Here is a 14,274-nt window from a genome sequence, read left to right on the forward strand (position 1 = left end):
TTCACAACATATTACCTTTTTTTAACATAAATTTTATAAACTAAAAGAAGATTTTATTCTTCCCGTAGGCATGAAGAACTGAGATTTTTAAGTTGCTTAACTATAATGGGATCTTCAGAATAGTTACTAAAATTTTTCTTTGTAAAAAGGCAGTGAAAGTATACTCATGAAGAGTTCGATTCCGGATCCCATTTCACTATTAACGAAAAAAAAAAGTTAGCACTGGGCGAATTTAACTGTTTCAAATATTGCCCAATATCATCTATGCAGTTGAACGGATATTAAGAAAGAAAAAACGTCTAAGTGGGGAAAACCTTGAGGAAATTTTCATAAGAAATTTATATAAACTATCGGGGGCTATCCACATGGTAATAAATCATGAGTGGGCTGATAAATACTTCATGGGATAAGACAATAAAACTATCACACACTGCTGTTCAAAACAAATCATTCTAATCAGTGCTTTACTGAAAAAAAAAATATTTAAATAAACCCACCTTGGACTCATCAAAAGAAAAGGTGGTTAAAACCAATTTACATTACATTTGCAGTATTTTTTGAAATTAAAAACCAAATATTTTGGTGATGACCTCCCCGGGTGTCTCCCCCCGTCCCTACAGCACAGGTTCCAACTGAAAAAAGCATAAAAATTTATTAGAAGAGTGGAAGCACTTCTGTTTGAACTGAAAAAGAATTCTTTACATGATTCAAAACATCACTTCGAAAAATAACGATTTTCAAGACAAATATAAAGAGCATTTTTGTTCGGTTTGGCACTATTATGATTACCGAGCCTACGAGTATAAGTTTCAGTAAGTTGACAACAAATTATGTGTATGCAGCACAAGTGCAATCAAAATTTAAATCCGGAAAAGGGGGGGGGGGGGGGGGGGGGTCAACTCAGTACTAACATGTTTTTAAACTACCGCTTAAGAATTGGCAACATGTGTTCAAGCTAAGTGATCTGGGGGGGGGAGGGGGGAGCCTCCCTCTTTTCTATGTCCCTGGCACGGGGTGACCAAGGACACCCCGAAGAGAGGTCATGTGAGGTCACTGTGACCTCTTAAAAATATCCTTATTCTGCAAATTTTGTCTGAGGATTCGATAAATTTGGAGCCATAAATGCAATTTTTAAATGCTCGAATGCCCCTTTTCGATCGATGTATTGTGTAAACTCGTAATTATCATTCGGCAAAATTTCAAGTTCATTCGACAAAATAAGAGTTTCTTCTCTCCCAAAAATTTAAATTCAGCTCGTCCCTGGATGAGGCTGATAAACACTTCATGAGCTAAGAAAAACTATCACACATTGCTGTTTCAAAAATGTGACATTTTAAGTTAAAAAATGCATACAAGTTGATGCACTTACTTAAAGGTGAGCTGCAAAAGATTCCCAGGGAAACATTTTTTTACCAAATTAATTTACAAGCATCACTTAAAAAAAAAAAAGGGTAGAACAACATAACAAATTTATAGTGAATTTTTGCTCGTTTTGGATAGCACCACTGCCATTACCGAGTTCACTATAGCACAAGGAGCAGAAATTTGGTAATACATATGAGGCAGTGAAAAGCAAAGGGATGTGAATGCCAAAACAAGAAATTTCTAGATAACTAGTGCAAATGTTAAGAAAACCTCTTCTCTATTTTAGTACAAGATATGGTACTAGTAGCTGTGGTAGGTGTTGTTACACAGCAAGATTTAGAAAAAAAATTCAATGAAAACCTACCTAGGATCTAAACTTTAAATGCGTTTTACTCAAATCTTTAAAAAGTCGTTTACGTCCTTTTGCTCCTCAGTGCCTCACATGTATGCTGAGAAATGCTTCATGGGGTAAGACAGAAAACAATCACACATTGCTGTTAAAAAATTAGACATAATTTTAAAAATACACTATAATTGATTAGCAAATCATCGAAGCACTTACTTAAATTTGAGCTGCAAAAGACATCCATGGAACCATTTCTTTATATAATTAATTTCCAAGCATCATTTTAAAAAAGAGCCAAACAACATAACAAACATATCGAGCACTTTCGTGTGGTTTGGATCGCACCATTACGATTAGCGGGTCTACTGTCGGGCCTCGTGCCGGGAGACAGGAAGTCATTTGCGTCACGCATCGCCGCTTAAAGCAGTAGACGATCACTACGCGTGATTTGTGGAGAACTCTCTCAAATGGATGCTGAAAGTGAAACATGGCCCCGGCTCACTTCCAGTAGATGTAATAGCGTATGACCCGCAAATTGTTACATCCACAGATCGATACATTCAGAGGAGATAAAAAATGTCCCTTACGTATTTGGAATTACTGTCATTGAAATGCAGTTTGAATCAATTTTTGATTAATGATTGGGAAAAAAACTATTAAAAAAATGTGGATAGATAATTTCGAATGTCTAGGTAATGGTCATCGCATGGTTATACATGATATGTTTTTGTCTTATGACAATTAAGGATTAAAAAATGATGTCCGTTGTAAGAGTTTAGTCTTTTTTCTTTTGAAGCTGAAGTAAAGACATTTATTTATGGTGGTGACCTTGAGCAGTACGACATACCTTAAGTAGTTACTAAAGACGATTAACTAGAATAACCATTTAAACATAAATGATAGCTAGAAAAAGATACAAAAATTATATTTATATATACATATATATATATATATATATATAAATATATATATATATATATATATATATATATATATATATATATATATATATATATATATATATATATATAATGTGTGTCTATATATTATGGTGGTCCTTATTTATATGTGAAATTTTTTTTTGGGGGGGGGGGAATTCAACAAGCGACGCCCCCTCGATTTGTGCCACTATAATAAAAAGTAACGAGAGCGAAATTCGAACTCATTCGTCCAATAATAACACGTGCCCAAAGGACGTTGAATTTTCAACACTTTTAAGAATTTTTCTACAAATCTTCAAGTTGTTACTTTATACAAAATTCATCTTTCATCCAAGGTATAAATATATTTTTAGAGTGAGGTAACACTAAAATTAAACTTTTGAATTACATTATGTCAACTAAGGATTTTACATTGCATAAGAATAGAATAAGCTTTAGAAACTTTTCCTTAATCGTACGCTTTTCCCTTGAAAAAAATTATCTTAGTATTGGCAATTGATTAAACAGTAACTCACAACTTGTAGCTGTTTCTATGTGAAGGAAGATTTTTACTAAGAAAGTATTCCAAATCGTTTACTGTTATCTGAAAAATTTTTAAGCAGTCATCAGACTCATCTTTCTTATGAGCAAGCATTTTTTGGACACGTCTCTTCCTATCGTCTAATTTCATTAGTTTATCGAATACCGATAATTCTACTTGCTCATTCCTAAATACCATACCTGATTTATAAATGCTTCAATAACTGCTCCTTCTACTTGTTTGTTATCATTTTTGTACGCTAGAAAACCACGGCTTTAGCATCCAACTGTAAAACAGCAAATGTGTTTAAGGGTTTTCTTTTCATGTAAGATCAATTCAAATTGTTTCCTAAACACATAAATTGCAATAAATTCGTTGTGCCATCCATCTAGCTTTAGTGATAAACTTCATGAGCAAGGTGATCAATTTTTTTTTCTCCTCAAAACGGTACACTTGAAAAAATAATAATAGCGGTTTGTGCTAGTTATATTTAAAAAAAAAAAAAAACCCGAAAAAAGACGTGAACAGATTAAAAAGAAGGGTGGCTCCCCTGATTTCAAAGACACACATGTACTAACTAATACACTCAGTCAGCCACTATCAATAATTAAATTTAATCTGAAAACTTTGACACTTTGTGTTTTCTATTTCCATCTCTCAAACCAGGGTTGCTTGACGAAAAATTTTAAAAATAGGACGAAACCCACTTAAAATTAGCCAAAAATAGTGAGAACTGCACCTCCTTTCGATAACTTTAAAAGCTTCAATTGTATAATCACACTTGAGTATTTATAACACAAAATTTGCCAAATATTTTACCGTTGTGTCCAAGTTTCGAACACTTTTGATTCTTCTTTTTTTTTCCAACTTGCAAAAGTAGGTTGTTAACTTCCAGAAAACGGGACATTTATGCGTCCCGACACAATGTCCCGAGACAACGAGACAGGCTGCCTGAAAACGGTACTGTCCCGTTCAAAACGGGACGTATGGTCACCTTAAAGCATTATTAATAGTTTTAGGAATTCTATGTAATCTTCATGGTGAAGATCTCTTTGAGTTCTGCTTCTTACATACAATAATATTTCATCAACTTCGTCTTCAATGTTGTTAAATAAAACGTTTCTCAAAAACCTAAAGCTTCTGTATTTCGAACACTGTCGTTTTAATAACAATGTTAACTTCCTACAAGTAAAATGTTTCCTAAGAAGCAAGCTATCACTCTCACAAAAGCGATCATATTTTCCTCTTGAAATAACTGTCGATTAAAAAAGAGGCTGATCTCTTATCTGAAGCTCTTTAAAACGAAATCCTTCATGTCAATAATAAAAAATACATATTGAACATGCTGATTTAGTTAAATTAAATCTAAATTACCGTAAGACGAATGTATGAAAACGTAAATTCGCAAATAAACAAAGAGCGAGCTTCAAAATAAGGAATAGGGTTGTTTCCGAAATTTTAAAAGTATTTTTTTTTCTGAAAGAGTATGCTTAAAAACATAGTATATGACCATTTTTTAAATAATTTGTTTAAGTTTAATATTTTTAAAAAATACTTTAATCGGTGCGCTTTCATTGTTTACGCTTCTGCTCATGACATCACAAATAATGAAATGCCATTCACAGAGCAAAATAACTGTTGGGAAAATAAAAATATTTTCTAGCTCCATGTTGTTTTTTTTTTTTTTTTTTTTTTGCTTATTCTATCAATTTCAGTGACTAAAAGTGGTACTTGTGACTGAAGGAAACATCCCCATTGTAGTTTTCAGTATTCATGAACACTTCGTTAATATTTGCGTGAACTGATACGTGTTAAATGAAAAAGATAAAAAATCCACTTTTTAAGAAAAAAATATATCTTTTAATTTCATAGGAAAGAATGAGATCATCTCGAAAGCCCTGTGACATATACAAATTGGATAAGAACTCCTAACTTATATCATAAACTCAAATGAACTAAGCTCAATTTATGCATTTCATTTCCTTTCACCGATTGAACTGAAATATTTAACTCAAGTATTACTGCATGTCGTCAAACGCTCAGAACCTCACAAATGCGAGTACGCCACGGTACAGTTAACACCGCAGAGTCAGTGGTATTGGTATAGCACAGCATATTCTATTCATTTAGTACCAGAGTAATCCCGGGTAATTCCACGAAACTTAAACAGTTCTCCCAAATGTCTCTCATCAATTTCGGGAAGATACGGAGGCAGTTCGCTGCTGTTTCATCAAACATCGTGAGGTTATTTATTACAGCTTTTATATGTTTGGTTATGCAGATTAGGAATTCACATATGTATTAAGTAAAATATATTAAGTGGTTGGAATTAGTGATGTGCCGGATCGTTAAAAAAGTAGATCCGCGGATACGGATCCGGATCATTTCTGTCAAGATCCACGGTTACGGATACGGATCTCAAAATTTTTTTTGCCGACTTCAACTATCCAAATGTAAAATTTGTTGCAGAAAGTATTCCCGTCAAAATAATGGCAGTTTCTTCAAAAAATGTCAACTGCGGCAAAAATATAATCAAGACTATGATTTACTCTTTAAAGAAATCTCCGTTAAAATTGGGGGAGACTTGGAAGGAATGGGCCAGACCTGCATTAATGCTTAGACAAAATGTGAAAAATTATTTCTAGCTTACTCGGTAGATGTAGGATACATGAGCAAGAGTGTAAAGCTGCTACTAGACAGGCTAGGAATAATTTTTGGCATTTTAATTCAGCATAAATGCAGCGCTGACCCATTCCACCGAACTTACTCCGACAGACGAAATACAAAGCCGGGAACACCTTTACAAACAGTAAATAGAGAATTTAGTCTCACGTTTTTTGAAGGATGCCGAGAAAAACAAAAATGAAGAATAACAGAAACCCCAATCTCAATAACAAAAACTAATATCATATTAAAAATTAAAAAAACAAAACTGTCCCAGAGAGCCGACCTCATATTAAGATGAATTTCGCGGGTCAAATTACGCATTTGTTAACAAATATGAACTGACGGCAGGTAAAAATTTTAAATCATTAAGCTTTTTCCAACTATGAAATCGCTACTAACCACGCGTATAAAGGCTTAGAATTGCATTTAAAATATATTTAACAAGATTATAGCTCCCACTGTATATAAATAAGAAGTTCCAAATTAATATCAAACGCAGAAAACTTCGTTCTTTCAATTACGGCCAATTTTTTTAACGTATAGGTATAAATATTTACTACCATAATTGTGAAAAACGTTAAGTCGATTTTTAATTAATACCTCCGGCAATTAAAGTTCTACAAAAACGAGGCCAAGCTAAGAACACTTTCGATCAAGTCACCTTTTGAACGAAAAATAAACAATCAAAATCGGTCCATCTGTTTAGGAGCTACGACTTCTGAAATGATAACTCAATATTTAAATAGGGAGTAAAACCTAATTTAAACGGAATTTAAGAGTCTCTTATTGAAATATTTAAAAATTTTTAGAATAGAAATGATCCGTTTAAGATCCGTCCAAAAAGCAACGGATACGGATACGGATACTCGGAACATCACTAGTTGGAATGAGAGAAGCGAAATTCATCCTGAGATAGTTTCGAATAATTGAAGGTTTTGTAAATGCGTCAGCAAAAAAAAAAAAAAAAAAAAAAAAGGACTACGTAAATTTTAATTTCAACAGAAGGATTTGTTACACAGGTACTTTTTATTTTCCTATTTTGTATATATGTCGAAGAAAATATTGGTTTCATGACAATTTTCGAATTTTGACGGATTGGCCGTTTTGAGTTGTGTTGAGATACCATTTTCGGCAAATATCTATCAGTGTGTGTCTGTATGTGTGTCACTGGTTCTTTGTGGTAGCTCTGGCGAAAAAACTTCTGCATGAAGTCGAACGAAATTTGGTACACATATCTGTCCCCATGAATCAAGCAAAATGTAGTCCATACGTTAGCCATAGAAGGTACATGTGCTGATTCAATTTTGGTGCCAATAGCTGGAAAAGAGAATAGGCAATCAAACGTGTTTTTTCTCGTTACCTGTGACTGCTATATCTCGAGAAATAATGAACGGAAACAAACCAAACTGATCGACAGGTAGACCTTAAAGGCTAAAAGAGTTGATTCGTGTTTGGTGCAAATACAGTGGCTCCCAAAAGTGTTCGTACACTTTGAAATTTTTTAGTGAAACAAAAATAACTGGAAACTGAATTCGAATATGAAGTCCAATATTTTTTCACATCAATCCTATGTTATTCTAAATACAACCCATTGGTTTTTTAAAAATATTGACGGATCTTCTTTTTGTAATGAGTTAAAAAACGAAGAGACAGAGAAATAACACGCCACAAAAGTCATCGTAGGTCGAACATTTTCGAATAAATTCATGATTAAAATTATCATATGCCCTTTTATTAATGTTTTTGCATTGTGTTGATCCTTATAAGTCATTTGGCTTTAATTTTTTGTTTATTTATTCCTTAATATTGTGCTTATTACTATAAAATCGCTGGTATTCGTAAAAAACCGCAAACACCATTCAAAATTTGATTTTTTTTGCCCACAGTAGCGGTAAATTGGTTTGAAATGTCTCTAAATTAGTTTATTTATTTGTTTGTATAGTAAAGTGCTTGATAAAATGCTTAAAGAAAGGAATCGGACCGAAAACAAGGTAAGAAAAGGTCAACCGGCAAAGTTGACAAAACGTGATCGGAGATTTAAAGTTAAAAAAATTATGAAAAATACACATTTGAGTGCTGTAAAAGTTTCTACAGAGTTAAAAAAAAAACTTTACGTTAAATTTTCACCTAAAATTTTTCGCCAAGTTTTCTGATTAGCTGGATTGAATAGGGCCTCTTCACGCAGAAATTTTCTTGGTCGTGCGAAAAACAGAAAACTTACGCTTATCGTCTCAAAATTAATGATAAATAAGCTCAAAACGTTTTAGAATTACGTCTTATTTACAGATGAAAAAGAATTCAACATTTTTGGTTAAATTGTTGTATAATTGTAAGTAATTATAAGAAAATATTAGGAACTTAACCTTAAGAACTTAGTTGGATCAGTTAATCAGGACGGTGGAGGTGTTTTAGTGTGAGGGTGCATATCAGCATCAGGACTTGGTAGTTAGGAATTTTTTGATGAAATAATGAATCATGCTGTTCCTTTAAATATTTTAAAACCCAATTTTGAACTCTTAGCCAAAAATTTGGTTATTGGAAACAACTTTGTTTTTTATCAAGATAACGATAAGAAGCACATGGTTTTCAAAACTTGCGTCAGGTGCTTCGAAAATGGTCCTAAAGTTTAGAAAATACCCCTCAATCTCCAGATTTGAACTTAATGTAGCGTATTTAGAGAGATCTGGAGGCTAGATTACGAAAATAGGGCTTTAAAACGAAAATAGAGCTAGAAACAGTAAGACTCGAAGTGGTGGTTGAACACTTATTCAGAAATTACGCAAAAAAAGAAAGAAAAAGAATGAAATCTATTCCCAGACGTTTAAAAGGTGTTATGAATACTATATGATATTCTACTAATTAATAACTTAATCAAAATTTAGATTATTCAATAATATATAGAAATTTTATAAAGTGTACGAAAACTTTTGTGAGATAAAATTTCCGGCACTTTTTGGTTTTTGATTTTTTAAAAATTAAGTTTTAATATTTTTTAAAAAATTTTCATGTAGTCTTGTTAAAAAATGATCATAGATCTTATAATTAAATACCTATTCCGAAATATTAATTCTAACCAATGGATTGGGGCCTATTTCGTTGAAAGTCGTAGGTGTACGAAGACTTTAGGGAGCCACTGTACATTTTGAAACAAAGTGAGCTCTTCATATTTTTAAAAGAATTTGAAGAGAGAAAAGATTTAGAAGATTGATTGAATTAACTAATTTTATCATTTAAAATAAAAAAGAGTTTCTTTTAAAGTATTTCTTGAAAAATCTTCCCTTTTTCCGCAATGGGGTTGTTTCCTTCAGTCAAAAGTAGTACTTTTTATCACTAAAATTGGTAAAAAAGGCAAAAAAAAAAATAAATAAATAAATAAATAAATAAAATAAAATAAAATAAAAAAGTAAATAAAATAAAATAAAATAAAGACTAAAAATAAATAAATAAATAAAATAACTCGGACCCAGAAAATACTTTCTTTTTCCCAGCAGTTATTTTTTAATTATATTTTTAAAATGTCTGATTTTTGAAACAAGGCGTGGTCTTGATGACGTCACAAATGATGCAATTTGCCGCATCTTTCTACCGTGATTCCACATTATGATAATGAAGAAGCGAATTAAAATTGCGCTCTACGCTTACTATCAACCATATTGTTTCCAATACACGTGAGTAAAGATGCGAATTAAATATTTTGCAACACAGAATGGCATTTCATCATTTGTGATGTGATCGGACAGAAACATAAACATTGAAAGCGCGCCGATTTAAGTAATTTTTTAAAAATATTAAACTTAAACAAATTATTTAAAAAATGGTCAGATCCTATGTTTTTAAGCATGCTCTTTCAGAAAAAAGTACTTTTAAAATTTTGAAAACGACCCCATTATAGAGTGCTATTGCTTTATTGAAATAAGACGAAAAAAAAAAAAACTCCTTTTATTATTGGAACAAGAAATTTAGTAATAATAAGGAAGAAATAAGCATACACTTTCATACAATCTTTGATAAATTTGACACCAAGAATGGATTACTCAACTTTTGACTTGTTTCCAAAAATGTGACCGTACGTAATGATAGAAGATGTTAAAATTCACCTTCTTTTGTGCTTCATAAAAAATTAATAATCCTTCCATATCAGATAGCAGCTTTGGTTCCTGATAGTTTATTAAGGCAATTGGGAGAAAAAGTGTTGCGTAAACATCGTCGCATTAAGATGTCGTGTCATGTTAAAAGCTTCAGAATATTTTAGCGAGGATAATTGAGCTATGAAATGAATAATGAATATTTCGTAGCATATTTTATTAAGCTACGAACATATTAATGTCCTGCTATTTATGTTAAAATGTGCGACCCGATACATTATCTGTTTTTGCTGTTATGAGCAATAACATTAAAAATCCAATATCACCGCCTTAATCCGAACCCCCGTAATCCGAACACTGCCGGGACGAAACCAGTAGCGTAACTATGGGGTCTAACGCCCCTGCCTAAATAAAGAAATTGCATCCCCCCTAGGGTCGCCCTTATGTGAAGTCACCAGAAATCATTGTGACCTTTTTTTTGGAACATTTTAATCAGTTGATTCGACAAATAGTACAGTAAAAATAGGGGTCGGACCCAAACATCCAAAAAAAAAAAAAAAGCTAAACCTGGTGCAAATTGTTTATTACCCTCCCAATAAGAACACGTAAAAAGTCCCACCCCATTGTGCGTCGGGTTTTGGAATGGGGGGCATCTAAAAATTGCAGTTTTGAGTATTTTTTCAGAATTTTTAGAATAAATTTAAAGTGCGAATATTATGTTATACTAAATTTAAAAGCATAAAATTAAAGGTGTTTGACCCCCAAGAAGGATGACAAAACCCACAAATGCTACAGAGCCCCCCTATCCCCGTAAAGCGAAACAGTACCCCCGAACCCCCCTCCATACATTTCATATGGAAACATTATTTTATGCTAAGAAAATTGTTAGAAATCAAGTGTGTCCATTTTCCAAGAGCGATGGGACACCTCCTCTCAAAGCTACAACCCCCCCCCTCTGCCAAATAAAATAAATCCTAACCCCCCCCCACACACCTTTTATTTCAAGTAGAAGTATTATTTCATGCAAGTCTAAAATGCATAAATCAGGACTGTCCACCCCATAAGAACAGTAACTCACGTCCCAAAACGAAATTATGTACTTAAATATTATCCTCCCCCCCACCCCCTCTGATGGTGCACATTTGATTAAATGGCCAGAAAAATAACGCTGAACTGTTTTTTACTTTCAAATGATTTTTCCTAAGCTTGTAACAAAAAGTCTTCGTTATCAAGATGTTTTTTGGAATCTAGATCCTCAGCAAAATCGTTATTGTTGCAGCTATGTCTAACACAGTTTGTGCATATAATTGAGCACTTCAGTCTACTTTCAGACTTTTCAAACATTCACTATATCCAATGAACCCTTCTGAGCAAGCACAAAATTTGAGACGCAGAAAGTCTTCTAGAGCAGAAGGCTTGGCTGTTGTAATAGGACTTCATTTATATTTCTGTGGTGCTTTCTTTACACCCATCAAAAATGACACTAGCTTTCCCATACTTACAAGTGACCTACACGCTGCATTGCTGGCATATTTCCTTGAAACTTACATATCATTACCAAAAATATGTTCAAGCGGGTATCTTCCTTCTATTACATATGAGGCAGTGAGAAGCAAAGGGCAAAATTTAAAATTTGGAGATAATCAGTACAAATGGTTGGTGAACCTCTCCTATATCTTGGGGCAAGAAATGGTCCTAGTAGACCTGGTAGTTGCTTCTATACAGCATGATTCAGAAAAAAAATCAATGAAAGTCTACCTAGGATCTTATCTTTAAACGCGTTTTATTCAAAACTTGAAAATGTCCACTTACATCCCTTTGCTTCTCACTGCCTCATATATGACACCAGCTGCTCGTTCTGTGATTTTGGATGAAACTTTTGCTTCAGATAATAGTACTTTAACGATACAGGATTTCTTTCCTTCTGAAACCAGATTCATCGAATACTGATGGAGGATCAGAGCATAACTCGTACCAGAAGTTTTTAGCAATTTGTTATTCCATCTTTACTGTTCATACCATTCGGTGTAAAAGATGGTTTGGACTTACACATCTTTACAGATAGTAACTATTCTCGTAACAGAAGCTAAAGACATAACTGCTTACCTCCTTTACAAAGAAATGCCACAAAATTGTTTGACTTCAATATGATTTGATGTTACTACCCGAACGTTAAAGGTCTTATCGCAATTCACCTTATCATCAGCGAGCAATACCCATACCAACTTGAGAGGGATAAAAACTTCTGGGGCTTTAGAAACGGATTGAGATTTCCAAACTGGGAGACAAAAAGGTGTAAATATTTAGCATTCTATTGATGTATTGCTCATTGCTCTCATCAAGACTTGTTCTATCGTTGAATCACTACAGGTTCTAGACCACCTGAATTTGTCACTGCGTTAGATCGATGGATAGCTGATGTTTGATATGATCAAATTTTTTTTATCGCATAATGTACTCAAAAGTTTCAGATAGAGTTGCAAGTATATGTCCGCATATTTAGCATAATTCACATAACCAGCTGCGTAAAAGAGAGGTAGCTTGGTGTTTGCAAATGAGAACCCCCACCGACTTAGAGGGTGCAGAATTGCAGCATTGCCCGTCTCACTATTGGCAATTCCGGTTTGTCCCACCCTTACGGTGATGGCAAAAGATTGTAGAAAAGTTGAAGTAAGTTAATCAAGAAGAAGTAGGGAAACTTTGGTCAATTTGGACTTTTTTTATGCTGCACAGGAATTTTTTTTTTCCAGCGCTCTAAACAGTTTAATAACTCCAGTCACAAATAATTTGGTTACTGAGCTCGCTTAGATCTTTTAGAATTATCATTCTGACATTACCATATCATTGTGAGGCATTTTGTACTTCGGAAAAGTTTAAGTCAGGGAAATTTTTCCGTGAACTTCACTGCAAATGTGCACTCACTGTGATTTTGGAATGTAAATTCAGGGTCCCCCCCCTCAAAGCGATGGCGCACCCCTTAAGTGTGACGGAGTACCCATCAAGAATAAAAGTCCTCAATAAAGAAAGAAATGCCCCTTGAAAAAACTGCCTTAAAAATTCCAAAGACGCAAAGCTGCTCCATGGACACCCCCCCATCCCCCCCGCCTGTACACCCCGGTTAATTAGAATTTTTTTATGTGAGAGTTTATTGTTTTACTATTATAGAGTGGTTTCTGCGAGGTTTCAGAATTTTTTTTAAGTAATAGAAATTATTTTTATTTAAATAGAGGATTATTTCGTCTCCCCCCCCTTCCCCCCAAAACCCGACGCGCAAAGTGCTGGGACTTTTTACCCCTTCTTGCTGGAAGGGTAAGAAGTAATTTGCAACAGGTTTCACTTTTTTTTTTGGATGTTTGGGTTTGGCCATTTTTTGGCCTAATTTTACTGTACTAAAATTGGAGGCAGCATTGTAATTTTTTTTTCTTATTTTCTTTTTTAAAATTGTTTTCAATGATGCCCAATATTCCTTCTCAGTAGATGTTACGCATGTGTCTCTAGCAATTTTTCTTGCGAGAGTTTTTTTTTTCCATTATTTAAAGCATTTTTCAAATTTATGATTTAAAAAAAAAAAAAAAATCAATTGAAATGTCGCCCCCCTAGCGACATTTCAATTGATTTTTTAATTTTTTTTCTGCTACCCCCTGGCGAGAGGCGCTCCTGCCAACCTAGTAACTCTACTGGACCAAACGCATATACTATAAATGAAATTAGTTTCAGGACCTTCCGTTTCGAGGAAGTTTTTACAAAACACATTTCTCATAAAATCTATAAATCTACACGATCAATAAAATTTGATTTCATTTGCATATTGTACGTAATGATTTTTGTTATAATAGTTTTTTAAATGATGGAGTGCTGCATTAAAGGCATTAACATGAACAAATAAATGTAAAAGACGATGTACCTATTAAATGAAGGGAAAATAATCTGTTGTGTACTGAATATTACTACTTCACTTCTGTTAAATACTCGATGTCTTTTTAAGAAATCAAAATAATAGATATGTGTATCATATATTCGCATGCGAAGTAACTCTCATTAAATTCCTATTTTGTGATGCTTATGAAATGTGTTAAGTTTTGCTTTTTTGCACTTTTAACTTTGATGAATTATGATGTTTTTGTCAGCGTCAGGTATTCAAAATTGAAAGAAAACACTGTATTGTACGCATATTGTATAACAGAAATAAAAATAATTACTGTACAGATACTGCAAAATAAGAATGCACCACTTAATCAGAAAAACCGAATAATCAGCCATAATCGGCAACTTGGTCGATTATTTATAATTGGCCAAATTTTGACGATTAATCGATGGAAAAAAATACTTTTCAAAATAATTTTCTTACTG

At 33.4% G+C, this 14,274-nt stretch overlaps 1 protein-coding gene across 2 annotated transcripts in view; it reads right to left on the bottom strand.

Annotated features, from left to right (window-relative positions):
- The window catches only part of LOC129222078 (adenosine receptor A2b-like), a 59,764-nt gene that overhangs the window by 7,936 nt on the left and 37,554 nt on the right, over positions 1-14,274 (bottom strand). The window contains exon 1 of one of the 2 annotated variants that reach the window (XM_054856519.1): positions 1,928-2,077. The exons of the other annotated variant lie outside the window; for it this stretch is intronic. The gene's annotated coding sequence lies outside the window, so the exon portion shown is untranslated. Of the gene's footprint in view, positions 1-1,927; positions 2,078-14,274 lie in introns of those variants that run through there. 2 annotated transcript variants of the gene reach the window in all.

The sequence above is a fragment of the Uloborus diversus genome, chromosome 1 (genome assembly GCF_026930045.1).
Source record: "Uloborus diversus isolate 005 chromosome 1, Udiv.v.3.1, whole genome shotgun sequence".
Classification (NCBI taxonomy): domain Eukaryota; kingdom Metazoa; phylum Arthropoda; class Arachnida; order Araneae; family Uloboridae; genus Uloborus; species Uloborus diversus.